The sequence below is a fragment of the Pleurodeles waltl genome, chromosome 12, assembly GCF_031143425.1.
Source record: "Pleurodeles waltl isolate 20211129_DDA chromosome 12, aPleWal1.hap1.20221129, whole genome shotgun sequence".
In the NCBI taxonomy this organism is placed as follows: Eukaryota; Metazoa; Chordata; class Amphibia; order Caudata; family Salamandridae; genus Pleurodeles; species Pleurodeles waltl.
In genome coordinates this window covers 487134550-487151565 of record NC_090451.1, presented here as the reverse complement: position 1 = coordinate 487151565, position 17016 = coordinate 487134550, and positions in this window count along the sequence as shown.

The following is a 17016-nucleotide window of genomic DNA, read 5'->3' as shown; positions in this document are numbered from 1 at the left end:
TTCTTAGGGGCAATCTGGGTGGACCTGGAGAAAGGTGTGTAGGTGGAGGTAGAGGGAGTGGTCGTAACAGGTATAGGTGTGCATGACGTGGATGCAGGTGACTGTACAGTATGCTGAGGTGTGTTGGATGTGTGTTGGGTGGATGTCTGGGAACGTTTGAGTGCCTTGGGAGGAGGGGGGTGGACACAGTGGGACAAGACAGGCTGCCAGTGTAAATGGATGTTGTCTGGGTGTCTGCAGGTCTGGTGAGTGTGCTGCATGTGACAGTCAATGTTGTTGTGGTGAGTGCAGGTGTGGTATCTGGGGTGCATGACTGGAAGTCTGCTGTTGTGGTGACTGCAAAAATGGGGCCAGAAACAGTGAATGAAAGTGCAGTGCCTGTGAGTGTGCATGTAGAGGTGACAGACATGGAGGCGGGAGACGTGGACACACTGGGGGAAGTGGATGTTGGTGTGTGTGCCTTTGTATGTTGGCTGTGTGTACGCCTGTAGTGGGAAATGTGGTGCTTGTGTTTCTCTGTGTGCTTCTTGTGTGTTGAAGTGTGTGCATGGCTGTCAGAATGTGTGATGGGACGGGTGAAAAGAGTGGGGTGCTGGAAGGGGTGGAGGTGCTAGGAGGGGGGACGGAAAGACCATGGACACTGGCTGCCGTCAAAGAGGAGGCCAGAGCCTGAAAAGATCTCTGTAGGCCAGACGCAGCACCGTGAATGCCATCCAGGTAGGTATTGGTCTGCTGCACCTGTGATGCTAGCCCCTGGATGGCAAATACAATGGTTGTCTGCCCTACAGAGATGGTCCTCAGGAGGTCAATAGCCTCCTCCGTGAGGACAGCAGGGCTGACTGGGGCAGGGGATGAGGTGCCTGGGGCAAAGGAGACGCCCACCCTTCTGGGTGAGCGGGCACAGGCAACTGGGAGGGCGTTGATGGTATGGGTCGTGGCAGATGATGACAAAGAATGGGTGGGCTTACTAGGGTCCGCCACTATGAGGGAGCTCCCATCGGAGGAGGTGTCAGAATCACTCCGTTCAGTGGTAGTTGCCTCCACATGGTACTCCCCTCACCCTCCAACCCACTGGTGCCCTTGGCGTTGCTCGTCTCTGCCTCCTTGGAACCGTGGGCCGGTGCATCCCCACTCGCCGGCGCCACTGCTCCCTCGCCAGATGATGCTGATGTATACAGACAACGCAGGAGAACAGGAGTGGGGAGACAAAACAGGAGAGACATTTGTAAATAGCTGAATGGATGCACATAACTGGTTCACACATACTCCCAGCCAGCAAATATTCCACCATCCAGCACCTACAGCTATACTCATGGCTATGCCCCTGACTATTGGCCACAACCCTGGTATACATCCATCTCCAACATCACAGAAGGACCTGAAGAACTGCAGACCTGTCCCTTATCATCTAACTACCCATGGGGGCCACTATGCCAAATGACATCTGTCAGAGTTCCCTGCCACTAAACAGCATACCTACCACAGCACCCTCAGACATCCATCAAGGAGGCATTCAATGGTCTCTGTACTCACCCCCTTGTGTCTGCTGTGCAGCCTTCAAACGCCCATCCAAGTCTGGATACGCCGCTGCTAGAAAGCGGTGCAATAGGGGGGGTCAGTGCCCGACGGGCACCCCTTCCTCGATGGGAGGACTTCCCCAGCTGGGCCTCGCAGGTCTTCCTGGCCCTGCGGCGTAGGTCCTCCCACCACTTCCTGCAGTGGGTGCTCTGCCGGTTGTAGACCCCCAGGGTCCACACCTCCCTGGCGATGGCCTGCCATTGTCCCCTCTTTTGATGGGCGCTGACCTGTGGGGGACACACAGAAAAGTGACACAGAAGTCAGACACTGCCCATTTGATACAGCTGGCTATACGTCCCCTATGGGACGGACACTTAAACAGCATTACAGCACCTCACATTTGCAGTATGTCATGCATTCTACAGCTGTACAGTGTCAAATCGTGCACACATGTTTACAGCCATCTACCACCATTTCACACATCCATGCACCCTAATCCTCCTACTCACCTATACCTCTGGTCGACCGTAGAGCTTGGTGTACAGGGGTTGGACCCTGTCCACCAGCTTCTCCAGTTCCTTGGTGATGAAGGCTGGGGCCCTTTCCCCGCCACTTGTGCCATTTCCAGGACCAGGGTCAGGACACAGCAGCACACTCAGTGGAGTACTTGCATGCACGTAATCCGGGAGTCAAGTGAAGTTGGGGTGACGAGATAGCGTACGCTCCACGGCGGTGTGCACCGTCACCGCTGGCGGCGATCTTGATAGGCCCATATTCCCCATTGACAAGCATGTTAACCAATGAATGGGTGCACAGCGGTGAACACCGCCTTAGGCCATTACGACAACCGCTAGCAGTATGAGGTCACTTCCACTGTTCCATATCTGGATTCCTGGGGGCAGACATTTTGCACACTACTGTGCAGTTCTGAATTTCTCATTTGCCCCATGCAGGCCCTATAGACCGCATCCCCGAAAATGCATGGACAAAAAGAAGATTTACTCACCACAGTCCAGATGTATCAGTGAGGACATGCCATTCCAGTTTAACATCCTACAATGCATATGTGTCATCGACTTGTTTGCCAGAAGTGCTGAATACTCAATATGTTGGGAAGATTAATATGTGTCCCTCACAAGCATTCTCCACTCCTCCTAGGTACAGACCCATGTGGCGAGGGAGGGCCCCATCGATGTACAGACCACTTATTGATTTAAAGACCATGGTGGAACGTAACATCATCATCAATTACAGACTCACTCGTGCTACTATTCATGAACTTTTTGCATTACTGGATCCAGTCCTGAGACCGGCTAATCGTAATAAACATGCCATATCTACTGAAGTGCAAGTGCTCTCTGCACTTCATTTCCTGGCCACAGGCTCATTTCAGGTGACAGTGGGCATGGGTGCTGCTGTTTCACAGCCAATGTTCTGCCTCATACTGTCCAGATTCCTGAATGCATTTGTACGGCACCTGCAGTCATATATGAGGTTTCCCCAAAGGACTGAACTCCCTGCCATCCAGTCAGACTTTTTATGCCTTTGCCACCATGCCTCATGTGATAGGTGCCATTGATGGCACCCACATAGCTCTCATCCCCCCAAGAGTAAGTGAACAGGTGGACAGAAACAGGAAGAACATTCACTCTATGAACATTCAATTGGTATGTACTGCAGACTAGTACATCTCACATGTGAATGCCATGTTCCCAGGATCAGTCCATGATTCCTTTGTGCTGAGGAACAGCAGTGTGCCACACATGATGGAACAACTACAAGGGGACAGAGGATGGATCATAGGTAAGTGTGTCTGACACATTTTTTACACATAGCTGCCAGCCAGCCTGTCTGCAACTGAGGGTTGTTAGTCACAGTCCTGTTTTGCCCGCTTTTGCAGGTGATTCTGGCTACCCCAACATGCATTGGCTCCTGACACCAGTGAGGAATCCTAGGAAAGATGCAGAGAGGAATTACAATGAGGCCCATGGATGTACTAGGAGGGTGATAGAGCGCACTATAGGTCTCCTGAAGGCTAGATTCCATTGCCTCCATATTTCTGGGTGATCCCTGGCCTATGGCCCTGAAAAGGTGTGTAGAATAGTTGTGGAGTGCTGCATGCTGCAAAACGTGGCTCTGAGGAAATCCACTCCCCTCTTGGAGGAGGAGTGTGCAGTATATCCAGACCAGCTTCCTCTAAGAGGGGATAAGAGTGATGGCGATGATGAAGAGGGGGAAGATGTACACTCCAGGAACCAACTGATCCAACCAGTGACTAAGATGTACCATTTGCTGCTGTTGTTGTCTGTGTTGCATACTGTCGGTATGACTTATCCCTTATGTGGGTGTTGAGTCAATAGACATTTTCACTGTAACAAGGTTTGCATGTGACATGATGAACAACTTGTTAGACATTTTTGTTGACACCACCCCATATTGTGCGTGGGGTGCCATTCCTGCAATAAAGGTATGATTACAATGACAATTGCATGCACAGTTCAATTTGATTCAACATACTGACAGGGGACATTGACATTGGTGTACATGTGTTTTATTAGGTGTCAGGGATGCCAGGGTGTTCTTTACAGTGATGGGAGTGGGCTGCTGGTGGATATCAATACTGGCTACATGGTCTCAGCAATTGTTGGCAGGTGTAATATGTCCATCTGTTTTTTACATGTTGTTGAGGTGGTATTGCACAGTGGGGATGAGTTGAGTGGCACACTTGGGGACAGTTCGTGTTACAGTCACTTCTTTGAGGGTGCCTTGGTCTTGGCAGGTGTTCCAGTGCCATATCTGGGCCTGAGAGACTGTTTGGGTGCCTGGTGTTGGCCTGTACGGGTGGAGGTGCTGGTCTCCTGTGTGTCCTTAGATAGTGGCACCAGTCCAGTTGCTACTGCTGCTGTTGATGGCTGGTCTCTATCTTGGTCTGTGGTGCGGGATTCCTGGTCTTTGGGGGTCTCAGGCTGGGTTGGGAAGTGGTGCAGCAGCGCCCCTGCAATAGTGGCTGTGGTGGTACTGAGCTGTTTCCACTGCTCCATGGCCTCCCGGTGATGTGCTATCTGCAGCCTTTCATTCTGCTCCAGGGTCGCTACAATCTGCCCCATCCTGTCCTGGGTATGGGGGTATTCTCCCAGGACCTCAGAGATCACCTCCTGGGCTGCAGCATCCATCCTTTCCCTCCCCCTAGGCCACTTTTGCCCTCCCACTGGGCCTAGTCCCCTGTGCCTGTGTCCCCTGCGCAGGTCTCCTGCCTGTTGGTAGGTGGTGACTGTGGCCTCTGTCCTTGTGTTCCACCAGTCTGTGGCCTGGATACACAGGTGTGGGGCTGGTTGACCAGAGCTGATGTTTGTGGCTGGGTAGTAGGGGTGTCATTGGTGTCCTGGGTGGGGCTGCTGGATGGTGAGAGCCCAGGACTGTGTGAAGGGCCAGGGTATTCCTCTCTGTCCAGAGTTCCCTCCGCAGTGTCCTGAGTGGTGCCTCTGTCTCCATGTAGGCCACTGCCACTCCTTGTCCTGTCTGTCAGGGTGGCATGGGTGGTGGTGCCAGTTGGGGGAATGGACATGTATGTTACAATTGCAAAATCGGAAGGGGTGCACAGGGCAGGCCTATTTTGTGCAGGGCTTCCACTTGTGGGCCATGCAGGGTGCTTTTGTGAGGTTGCCATTGCATTTTGCTTGGGATGTGGAGGTGCATTGTGGGTGGTGTAGTGCCATTGTGATGCCTTGCAGGGGTACGTGGCTGTGCACAGGGGGAGGGTATGTGGGCCTGTTGGTGGGTTTATGGGCATGCAGGGTGACTGGATTTAGTGGTTGTGGCCTGGATGGGGTAGTGGTCTTGGTGGTAGTTGGAGGGGTGGGGTAGTGCATGCATTCAAGGTGTGGTGGATAAGGGGTAACTGTGGATGACTTACCCAAGTCCATTCCTCCAGTGAGTCCAGTGAGTCCCTCAGGGTGCAGGATGGCCAGTACCTTTTCCTTCCAGTCTGTAGAGGGGTGTTGGTGGAGGTCTTCCCCCAGTTTTCTGGACCGCAATGTTGTGCCGGGATGCCATGGACCTCACCTTCCCGCGCAGGTCGTTCCATCTCTTGCGGATCTCGTCCCTCATGCGTTGATGGTTTCCCACGGCGTTGACCTTGTTGACAATGGTCTGCCATAACTCCATCTTCCTGGTGATGGGTGTGTGCTGGACCTGTGCCCCGAATATTTGTGGCTCGACCTTGAGCATCTCGTCCACCATGGTCCTTAACTCTTTTTCTGTGAAGTGTGGATGCTTGTGGCTGCCATGGTGTGTGTTGTGGGTGGTGTGTTGTGTGGATATTGGTGAGGGTGCTGTTGTGTGGTTAGGTGTGTGAGTCGTGTGATGTGGCGCTCAGTGTCTGCCTGTAGTGTTGTCCATCTGGCTTCTCCTATTGGCAATGCAAATGAATGGTGTGTGTATCTGTGTGTATTGTATGGTGTTGTCGTTTTGTGTCGGTGTGTAGGTTTCAAACTTGCCAACGTGTGCATTTCTTACTGTTGGGTCCACTTGTTGGCTGTGGCAGTCTGTACCGGCAATGGTCGTTCGACATCCACTGACCGCCGCGGTGATTTGTGCATCATTATTTGGAGGGCGGGGATTTGTGTTCTCGGCGGTGGTGGGGTGGGATGTGCAGCTTTTTCACTGACAAGGCCCTGGCGGTGACTGGTGGTAGGAATATTTTTGGCGGATTCTGTTTTTTGCATCTTTATATGGCGGGTTTCTGTTCACCGCCAATGGTGGGATTGTGTTTACCATCGCCACAGCGGTAGATGGTGTTTACCGCCATAAACCCCATAGTCTTTTGTGCAACTAGTGAAAAACTCCATTAGAAAGTTTGAGTCTCAGGAACCCCCAAAGAGAAAAAGCAGTTCACAGTGAGTCACATTGCTAATGCTGATCAAAGCTCAAGTTCATCAGTGATTGGAGAAGATACAGCAGTAGCCATAAGTGAAGGTGCAATGGTTGTGAAAACCAAGACTGTAAAGAGAACCCATGAAAGAAAACACTGGCAGAATAAAAGATTACACTCCATCAAAGAAGAACCTGAAGGGATAGAAATAGACTCAGAAAAGAGTAAAAGTGAACTATCAGTTGCTAAAAGACCACAGAGAAAGAGAATTCCAAACAGAAAGGATGCTTCATCTGAATGGGTGTATGTAGCATCTATGCCTGAAGAAGAAGAGTCAGATACAGAGATCTGCAGTCCAATAAACTATTGCTAATTCTATTGAAAGTTAACTAGAAGAGAAAGAAACACCTTGAACTCTGAGAGAAAAGATTTGCAGTGGTTGAATTCATTTTTGAAGTTTGCAAAAGAATACAGATGGATAAATGAGTTTGAAAACATCAGCTGTATGAACTGAACAAAAGAGCTGATAACAAAACTATTTTGATTTTTAATTTTCGATTATTAGTTTAAAACAAAGAAAAGACAACTTCTATTATTGTTTTTAAAGAAGCTTTTGCTGATGTTTGGAGTTTCATCTTCTTTCTGGTTTTTGATCTCAATGGAAATGGCATAAAACAAACGTTGCAATATTATTGGTTTAATGTCCTTGATAATGGCACTATTAGTCTTTGTTGGTTTATTGTTGTGCCTCCTTTCTCCAGTGGGATATATCTCCACAGAATTTGAATTACATTATGAGTACACGATGGTGTGTTGCTATGTTGATATGACCCTCATTTGACCATCCACTCTTTCTTGTTTTGACTGATTCCATTTTGTATCCTGCAGCAGTTGCAGGGCAGCGCAGGTGTTTTTCCTCACAGAAGTTGTTTTTCTCTTCATAAGTACAAAGTCGGACAGTGCTGGAACATTGTATGTGGGATGCAGACTCGTTAAGAGTTCAGAAGGCAGAGACTGTTTTTACCAGAGGAATGTACAAATCTGTTTCAGAACAAACATGGGAGTCTAGCCAGCTTTTAAGGGTATTTTCGACGCAGACGACGAAGTACAGCCAGCATTTAGTTTCATAACAGAGGGGAGGAGGTTCTAGAACTCTATTTGTGAGGTGTTTTAAGGCATAAAATACAGGGAGACTTGGCGCTCAGATGGTAGCTCGCCACTGGAATAGAAGCCTTGCCCAGGATCTACTTGTGATCCAGATTGGGTCTCCCATCTGACTGATCTGAGGGCTTCTTCAGTCGCGCTGGCGAAGATGTATTTTAAATCTTGATTATTTAGCTCATATATTCATGCTCTGTTGATGCATTGCACATTTCTTTTTAAGTCCTGACCACTTGATATATGCATTATTCTTTGTATATACACACATGTGCTACTGCACTTGAGTTATACGATTATTTTCATATAATTGTATAGTCTTTATTTGATATTTAGGAAGTGCTTGATAAATTAATTATTCAGACTAAGAGTGCTGAATTCTTTTAACATTGTGTCCTCTTAGTTTAAGTGAAAGCAATACAGATGGTGTTGACTGTAATATACTGAGACATAGGGAAAGCTTAGTTAGTGGATTTCTTGATGTCAAATACTAAAATGTAGGGTGAGAATGTGGATATTATGGGAGTCAAAGATTGTTTCATGTGACTTTTCTCCCGTATTCTGCAGGTGGAGGAGCAACTTATCTACAACTTCTGATGTCTTATGGTTTAGCTCATAATGTGTTTGTTTATTAGTATTATGGTTAATTTGTGCAACTATATTCAGAGACTTACCATATTTTAACCCGTTTTTGGCGACTTTGAAAACAGGAAACATTTTCCAGTGAAACATTGAAATCCGACAAATAAGGGGACAGAAACTCCTGTTCATGAAATGTACATGAGTTTCTGTCCCCTTATTTATCGGATTTCAATGTTTCACTGAAAAATGTTTCCTGTTTTCAAAGTCGCCAAAAACGGGTTAAAATATGGTAAGTCTCTGAATATAGTTGCACAAATTAACCATAATACTAATAAAACTAAACTAAAGTATGTGTGCAGTTTAAGTAATGTAGAGCACAAGCTTTTTAGGAAATATAATGAGAGAAGAGTGAAAATTGGGAGGGATTGAGAAGAAGAAGAAAGATGAGAAGAAGATAAAAGCACAGATTAAGGCTAAGGAAGAATTTAGGTTTTCAAATTTACGACCAAAATTGCAAATGGCTCATGAAAGAAAGCGTGAGTTGACTATGGTGCATTATGAATCTACAGGAGTAAGGTCAATTGAATATGTGGGTGAGCATGCGTTTGAGAAAAGTTATGTTGTTAGTGATGATTTCCTAGTTGGAAAAGAACCAATTCTGAGAGGGATTTATTATATGTGTAGTAAAACAGCTTGTTACAACCTGCTGCATAATGGGGTGGTTCCTATTAATTAGCGTTAGTGTTTCCTTGAGGTTATCATGCGAGTGGAATGAATCAAGAGAGTAAAATGTGGTTTCAGCAGATTGTATTAGATATTTAAGGCGCTATGATTCCATTTATAGCTGTGTTTGTGAATAATGTGAAAATTAAACTGCAGCTATCTGAGAAAGATACAAATTTGAGCATAGGTCACAAGCTGAATGGAAAATAGTGGAAACATTTATCATGGCCCTTAGGAAGCTGAGGCCCATGCCAAGTTTGGAGCTTTGATAAGCAGTAGAGTTAGAGATCAATTCCTTCCAAACTGTAGAAGAGAAAAGGCATGGGAGAAGCTTTGGTTAAAGGACGAGTGACTTCAGAGTGAGGGTCTGTTAACAGGTAAAAAGACAAGTGTTACAAATTTACCCCCTTCTTGGGTGGTCACCCCCAGTTTTTCATGTATTATGGGGACATCCCTGCTGGTCATTTTGGAATCTAACATACATGAAAGTATGTACTTAAGGTCCATGGCTCGTTGCTTTTGCTTCACTTGTTAAAATAACCTCCTTTGGGTTTGAATGAGTCTTGTATAGTCCGGGAAAAAGTAGATTTTAAGCGAGACATGTCTTGCCTCACCTAGACTTCTCACAGTATGCAGGATGAGGTCTCAGTTCAGAAAACAGGCAATGATGCTGTGTGGGGGAGGGGGTGGTGGTTCCTTGTGGTGGTCACTGGGAGAGTGCACAATGCGTCCATTCCAAAAAGCAGTTGAGATCTGACCATTTGGAAGGAGGTCTCTTACCAGAATTCCAAAAACCTCTCTAGTTGTCAGGGAGACCAGATCCTCAGGGCCTGCGCACGTTCCCAACATGTCCACCACTAGACAGCTCCAAAGCTCCAATAGAAATATCACAGAGCCTGAGAGAGTCCAAGAGGGGGAAAAGGGGATTAGGTAGGGAACAGCTGGGAAGGAGACCTTTAGGAAGCAAAAGATTCAACAACACAATATCAAGATATAATCACATTGAGTTTCATAAAAACTCTCTGTTGAATCTAGGGTTCAATGATATTTGGAACATGAAATAACACTGTTGAATCTAGAGTTCAATGATACTCGGAACATGAAATAACACTCTGTTGAATCCAGGGTTCAATGATACTCAGAACATGAAATAACACTCTGTTGAATCTAGGTTTCAATGATACTCAGAACATGAAATAACACTTAGAATGAAGGAACATGAATGGCCTAGAACTAGACTCTAACTAGGCCTCAAGAAATCTATGTACCTGGAAAAAATCAAGAATGGGTTAATACAATGTTTCATATGAACTTTACATGAAATGTCACATGTCTAGAAATACATGAACCTTCTAGAATACTGTTTCAGAACAAACACTGCATTTTTAACATGAGGATAAGACAATCTGAAACATTCCCTGGAAAACAATTGGAATTGTACTAGGGACTTAATATGCACAAGAACGTCACATTTTGAATTTATCATCTTCACAGGAAATCCATAGGCTCAGGATAAATGTGTGCACTTCAACAAACATTACACATCAAAGTTTTTACTTGCCATGAAATGATTGCGCACACTGTTGCCGATCTGAACACCAAGTTTTACATGCGGGAAATTAATCGCGCCCACTGCAGATTCTAACAAGAATATGTAAAGGCCATGAAATGATTGCGCAAGCCTTTGCCGTTCTGAACACCAAGGTTTACTTGCGGGAAATGAATCGCGCACACTGCCGATTCTAACAAGAATATGCAAATGCCATGAAATGATCGGGCAAGTTGTTGCCGATCTGAACACCAAGAGATTTACATGCGGTAAATGAATCATGCACACTGCTGATTCTAACAAGAATATGTAAATGCCATGAAATGATCGTGCAAGCTTTTGCCGATCTGAACACCAAGTTTTACTTTCGGGAAATAAATCGCACACTGCCGATTCTAACAAGACTATGCAAATGCCATGAAATGATCGCGTAAGCTGTTGCCGATCTGAACACCAAGATTTACATGCGGTAAATGAATTGTGCACACTGCTGATTCTAACAAGAATATGTAAATGTCATGAAATGATCGTGCAAGCCTTTGCCGATCTGAACACCAAGTTTTACTTTCGGGAAATAAATCTCACACTGCCGATTCTAACAAGAATATGCAAATGCCATGAAATGATCGCGTAAGCTGTTGCCGATCTGAACACCAAGATTTACATGCAGTAAATGAATCGCGCACACTGCCGATTCTAACAAGAATATGTAAATGCCATGAAATGATTGTGCAAGCTGTTGCCGATCTGAACACCAAGATTTACATCAAGGCAATGATTTGCGTACTCTGAAAGTTTCACGAGTATGCCCAAAACTCAAGGGTCTTTTAGAACAGGGTCGGGGGCCCAGCCCGACCTCCTTCTTACAACCCTGCTCAAGGCTCACCAAGATAATGCGGGGCAGGCCTGGAACGTCAAGGTAGGCCTCCGGAACAGGAGCTCAGGAAATTGCTGCTGCTCTGCACCGGGCCCTCTGAATAGTGAGCATGTGGAGCTGGGCTGTCTCCCTTATATAGAGTCTGGCACAGCCTACAAACCACACCCAGTCATGCTGTAGGGAAAGCTTCTAGAAGGTCCTAGAAAGGGACCACACCCTGATACACTCTGTAAGCCTGCAGCAATACCTTGCAAATGAACATTATTTGCAAACATCATTAATAGTGGTTTCAAGGTGAAACTCTGCAATGCAAAAGGTTAACAAACTGCATATAAACACAATGCATGAATTATGCTCTTGCATAAAGACTGGGTTTTTGCATTTTAGTCGCCCGTAGAGTGCGCACTGTCCTGATGTTGACACTGGGTGAGAACCGTCAGCCCCCTCACAGAACCCCAAAAAGCAAAGGTTATTACAGGGCAGCAACTCTCCGCAACCTCCATCCTAGCTGCCATTTTTCCCTAGCACTTAGTAGTCACTGAACTGTCTTCTGAAATGTAGTCGCAGAATCTTCAAGGTAGGGTATTCACTGTTCGGCCTCAGTGATGAGACCGATCATACTGTGGAGGTCTGGCCTGAGAGGTGGCACGTCTGCCCCCACCACTCTGATTTTTATCTTGAGGGCCTGCCTGGAGGAGTGGATTGCTTGCAAGGTAACACATTACTTGCCCCACCACCTCCCTCTGAGTCCACCGTGGCTGGCGGACCGGTTACCTGATGACCCTAGGGACCCTCAACCAGGGGGAGGGGTTTGGTGAACTTGTCCAGCTTGACATACTTGGGGAGAGTCTTGTCTTTCGCCATTACAGAAAGCTCCTGGGTGACCCTATCTCTCCTATCAGACCTCCTGGTACAGAGCAGCATGTGTAGTCTAGTGACTGACATACGTTGCTGGGACAGCTGGGAAGAATAGAGAAAGAAAGGAAGAAAGGTGCAGAACTCATCTCCCCCAGACAAGCAATGAGCAGACTGTTCGGTCTCACAGTCGGCCTCAATCCTGTTCCCGCACTTGGAGCCCATGCTCAGCACCGCAGTGAGGGTGGGACCACGAGGTAAGCCCCTGACTAGGGTCTCGGAGGGTAACTCCTTTTGAGCTGACTCTGCCTATGTTGCCAATCAGTGGACTGTGGCCCAGGGACGTGCGTTGAGTCCCTCCCCAGGATCCAGTTCACTCAGCCTCAAGCTATTGAGAGGGGAACAACCTCAAAGCCAGTGGGCTAGCAGCGCAGCACTGTTGTCACAGGGTTCCCATGGTAGCAATCTCTAGCACTGGGTGGGTGGGTCACGCCACTGTGAGGGCTGCCTCTTCTCAGGAGGAAGTGTGGCCTGCGACGGGCAAGACCAGGCCCTGCCAAAGTCCCAAGGTCCACAATGATACACCAAAAGTGGCCCCCTGCAGCCAGCCTCCAGAGGTCTGCCTCAGTCCCCAAGTACTCAGCGATGATAAGGGCACCTCTGCAGATCCCCGGCTGTGTTGGAGGCTGGCAGATCACCTTGCAAAGGACTTCTGCTGGGACCCGTTTGCTACAGTAATGCATTTTTAATAGCTTACCACAATCACAGTTTCACATTATGAGTATAATCCTGGCATCTTTAATTCTTAGAATGGACATTTAGTCAAATGAGATGATATCTCTGGAAATATGCCACAGACACCAAATTGATCTTTTGTCTGAACCTTATGCAAGGAATTATGGACCCAATTTATATGTTGGTGGAATGGTTACTGTTTTGGAAGGGCAATGGAGTACCCTTACTACCAGTATAATGGTCTTCCTGTCAACTTAAAAGTGGGGGGGACCATAGTTTGGCGACATACAACTGTTGATTATGAACCCTAGGTAAGGAATTTTTTGTATTGTGTTGTTTTATATAGTGCTGTCCTTGATCTTCACCATTTGATTCTCATGAATAGATGAATTAATCTTTGAAGAAGTTGACTATGGCATCTCATCAATAATGATTTGTGACTATCAGTTAGTTTTCTAAAAACCAAATTACATTAGATTCCCCCACATTGGGGGCATCGTATCAGTAATGATCTGTGACTATCACGCAGTTTTCTAAAAAAACAAATTACATTAGTTTCCCCCACATAGAGGGGCTATGAGTGACGGTAATGCAGGATGTTATTACTTGTTTCCAGCATGCTTTCTTACTTATGAATGTTATGCTTGAGATGCTCATCTGCAAACAATACCAACTTAGGTTAGTTACTCATTTGTTTTTTTCCTTGTAGCGGGGATGGCATTGTAGCTTTTTATAGAGTGACGTATGAGCATGAATGATATGGTTGTTGGGATGGGAGGTATATAATTGTTATGTATTAGGGGGTGGGGTCCTATTAAGAATTATTGATTTATTGTATCCTATTATTTTTTTTATTTTAAAAATGATATGTATTATACAATGAAATAAGGAAAGGTTAAATCAGCTGTTGATTTATGTTAGCCTATATAACAAATTTTGTTGAAAGGATGAATTTTAGATTCTACTTTTAAAACCTTTGTTCTAGAGGTGAGGGCTTTCTTTTCTTAGCTGGTTCTTGTCCCTGCCCCACTCCAGCATCAATCCTGTCTCATTGAACCCTTCTCTTAGTGACACCGGAGAGTACTGCACCTCTGCTGTGGTCAAACTTCTCTGATGGCCCGAAGGACTGAGGGCCATTGGAGAATTGGCTTAATGTCTGCCCACCCAATTTTCATGGACTGATGTATAGCTGTTTTTTTTCTGCCCATCCCCGTGACGGCGTTTCCTGTGAATGCTAGAAATGTTCATCAGCCCGACGGACATTTCTAAATTTGTCTGTTTGGACTTCTGCAGGGCAATGGAGTAAAACACTCCATTGCCCTGGCGGAGGATGGGCTGACCACCTATATTTAAGTCAGCCCTAAATCTTTTGGCATAAATGGGAATGCAGTACACACCATTTTGAAGTTTACACAGAGCTCCCCTAATTTGTCTCTGTATCACAAATGGGGCCATGTTTGATGATTTAAGCAGTCAGCTGATTAAGCAACCATAACAGAAAAAGGTTAGGCATGGTTAGATGTTAGCTTTGGACTTCTTCAATGTATTATCTGCAGATGATCATTATGGGATGGAAAAATCATCTGTGTAATGAAGACTTGTACCCGTGCCCTAAGTGCCAAGCTGTATTGTTGTCTGGATCTCTAACGCAGATTTTTTGGTCATAGGCGAACAAAGATCATGTGTGTGCCCCACAACATTGGCCTGCCTCATGGATTGTGATCTTGTTGGACCAGGAGTGACGCCCAAAGTGCTACCCTCATAGTGGTGGAAGGCTACTGCCGTCACCTGGAGATAAATAGCACAAGCGTGGTGGTGGCAGCATACAGTGTAGTAATCAGTAGTTGAGAACAGGTCCTTTTCACCCTGTGTCACTGGAATAAGGCCTACATACTCGCTAACCTTTTTTAAAGGTTCCGCTTCTGCATGTTTAACTCACCCTTGACCTACATAAGGTTGATATGGAAGTGCATGCGTGTTGAATGCTGAATGCAGGTGAGTAATCAAGACATACACTACACAGAGGGTGCAGTGGGGAATAGTATGCACTTGGTAACTGTGTGTGCACTGGCAGTGTGTGTTTAAAGTGACATACTCTAGTACAGTACAGAGAGACTGTAGTACTGAACAGTGTGCGCAGCCTGAGTGTATGCTGTAGAAGGGAATGCTGATGGTAGCATGGTACATGAGCACAACAGTACTAGAGGGTAAAGTGTGCTGTGAATGTACTCTTATTGCAGAAGGGTCTGCATAGTTACATTTCATGGAGGACCTTGGGTTCCATTTTGGGAAACCCAGACCTGCCTGGTGAAAATGTGAGGAGAGCTGTATATAGCTGCATTCCTGTAACCTAAGTGGGACAAGCACTGGATGAAGGGGACCCAGGCTCTCTCTGGGCATTTCCGAGGACTCTGATTCAGTGACCAATCACAAGGAATGTACCTGGACACTTCTTAGGAAGAGACAGATGGGGCTGATAAGAAACTCATAAAGGTTAGGGCTGAGAGCCCAGGATTAACCTTTGATGGACATATCACAGTGGCTGACATCCAAGTATGAACTTTGGTCACTCCCATGAATCTTGTGTTGGTTAATCGGCTTCGGAGTCCTGGCTGTTGTGACAGACATTCTTTCAGGAGGAAGATGAAGGGGAGAAACAGAAAACTTCAATGGTCCAGTCCCTAAATCATATTTGGTGTCTGTAAAGGAACTATAATTAGGGGAGTTTTTAGGGCTCCAACTTGTCATCTACCAAGCAGTCAGCCATGCAGCATGAGGAGGGGAAGCTCTGCAAGACTTCTGTCTGTGACCAGGACTAGGGCCATAGTCTGCTAGTCTCCTTGCTGGGAGAGGCAGGCATTACCCAGGGAAACCAAGACCACCTGTCCTGGATCTTGGAGCATCAGCACCTGCCTGCTTGCCAAGACTAGTGTGCCTTTTGAGGAAGAGGAGAGCATTGGAGGGAGTGAGGTCCAGTGGGGAGCCCTACCATGAGGACTCCCTGTGTGAGGTGTGAGGATTCAGCTGTGCACCAATTGGGCCTTAGGCTGTGTTCAAGACTGTTTTCAGTGATCAGTGAGTGCCCGAAGAGAGGGCTGCCGTAGACTATGCCAAATATTGAGCTGTGTTTGGAGGGCACCAAGCCCACACTACCTCGTTGAGGTGACCCTGTATGCCAGAGAGGGCTACTGGTGAACTAAGTTGGGCCGAAGCATGAGTCTTTTGTCCTTTATGTGTAGGGATATAGCACCGGAGGGTCTGCACCTAATAGTATGCAATGCAGCAACCCTGTGTGCCAAAAAGGGCTGCTGGTCTTCCTGTGGCCAACTGTTGTGTCGTGGCCTGACTGAAAAGATTATTACAGCGATCTGCAGGTTGAGCCCACCAACCTCACCTGACTGTTTTCCAGAGGTTATGCCGCAACCAAAACAACATTACCTAATGGATAAAATATAAAGTATCCCTAAGATTAGTCAGTATTTGTTGTTTTTTTCTGGACCCTCGATATAGGCGAACATTGCTTTGGATGTGGTTGACTCTTCCTATTTACCTCCCCAAACGAAGTGGTTGGACCGAACAGCAAGTAATGCCAAGTGTGACTTCAAATTGAGGGTTAATTCTACGTTATTTCAGGTGTTTCTTTTGCCATCTAGATTGTTTCGGTCCGTTAGAGCACATCTTTACTTCTTGTTTAATGATAATTTAATGAGAACTATTGATGCAGCAATGGACCGCATCTTTACGTTAAGTACAACAGCTACTGCATTGTAATATATAGTAATCTCGCTTTGTTAACAAATAAATAATAACACCAGTATCTGTACTACGGACCGTGTGATTTATTAATTTTCCTGATATCTGTGTAAACGTAGGATCGTTATGTGAGTGGAAAGTGCATTTTGTTAGCATTATTGATATGGTCATGACAGTTTTTCTGGCACATCTTTTAGTATCTTATATTATTCTTGGTTCATCAATCAAAGTAATTTGTGAGCGCACCCAAGCAGTACTCCGGGTTGAACTACACTTGGCAGCTCAACACTGGCACAACTTTTCTAAAGGAAGACTGAGAGAGCTTTTCCCGTACCGAGGTATCCGGTCATATCCTGTTCCTAAAATCTCACGTGAAAATCCATTTAGTTCCGAGTG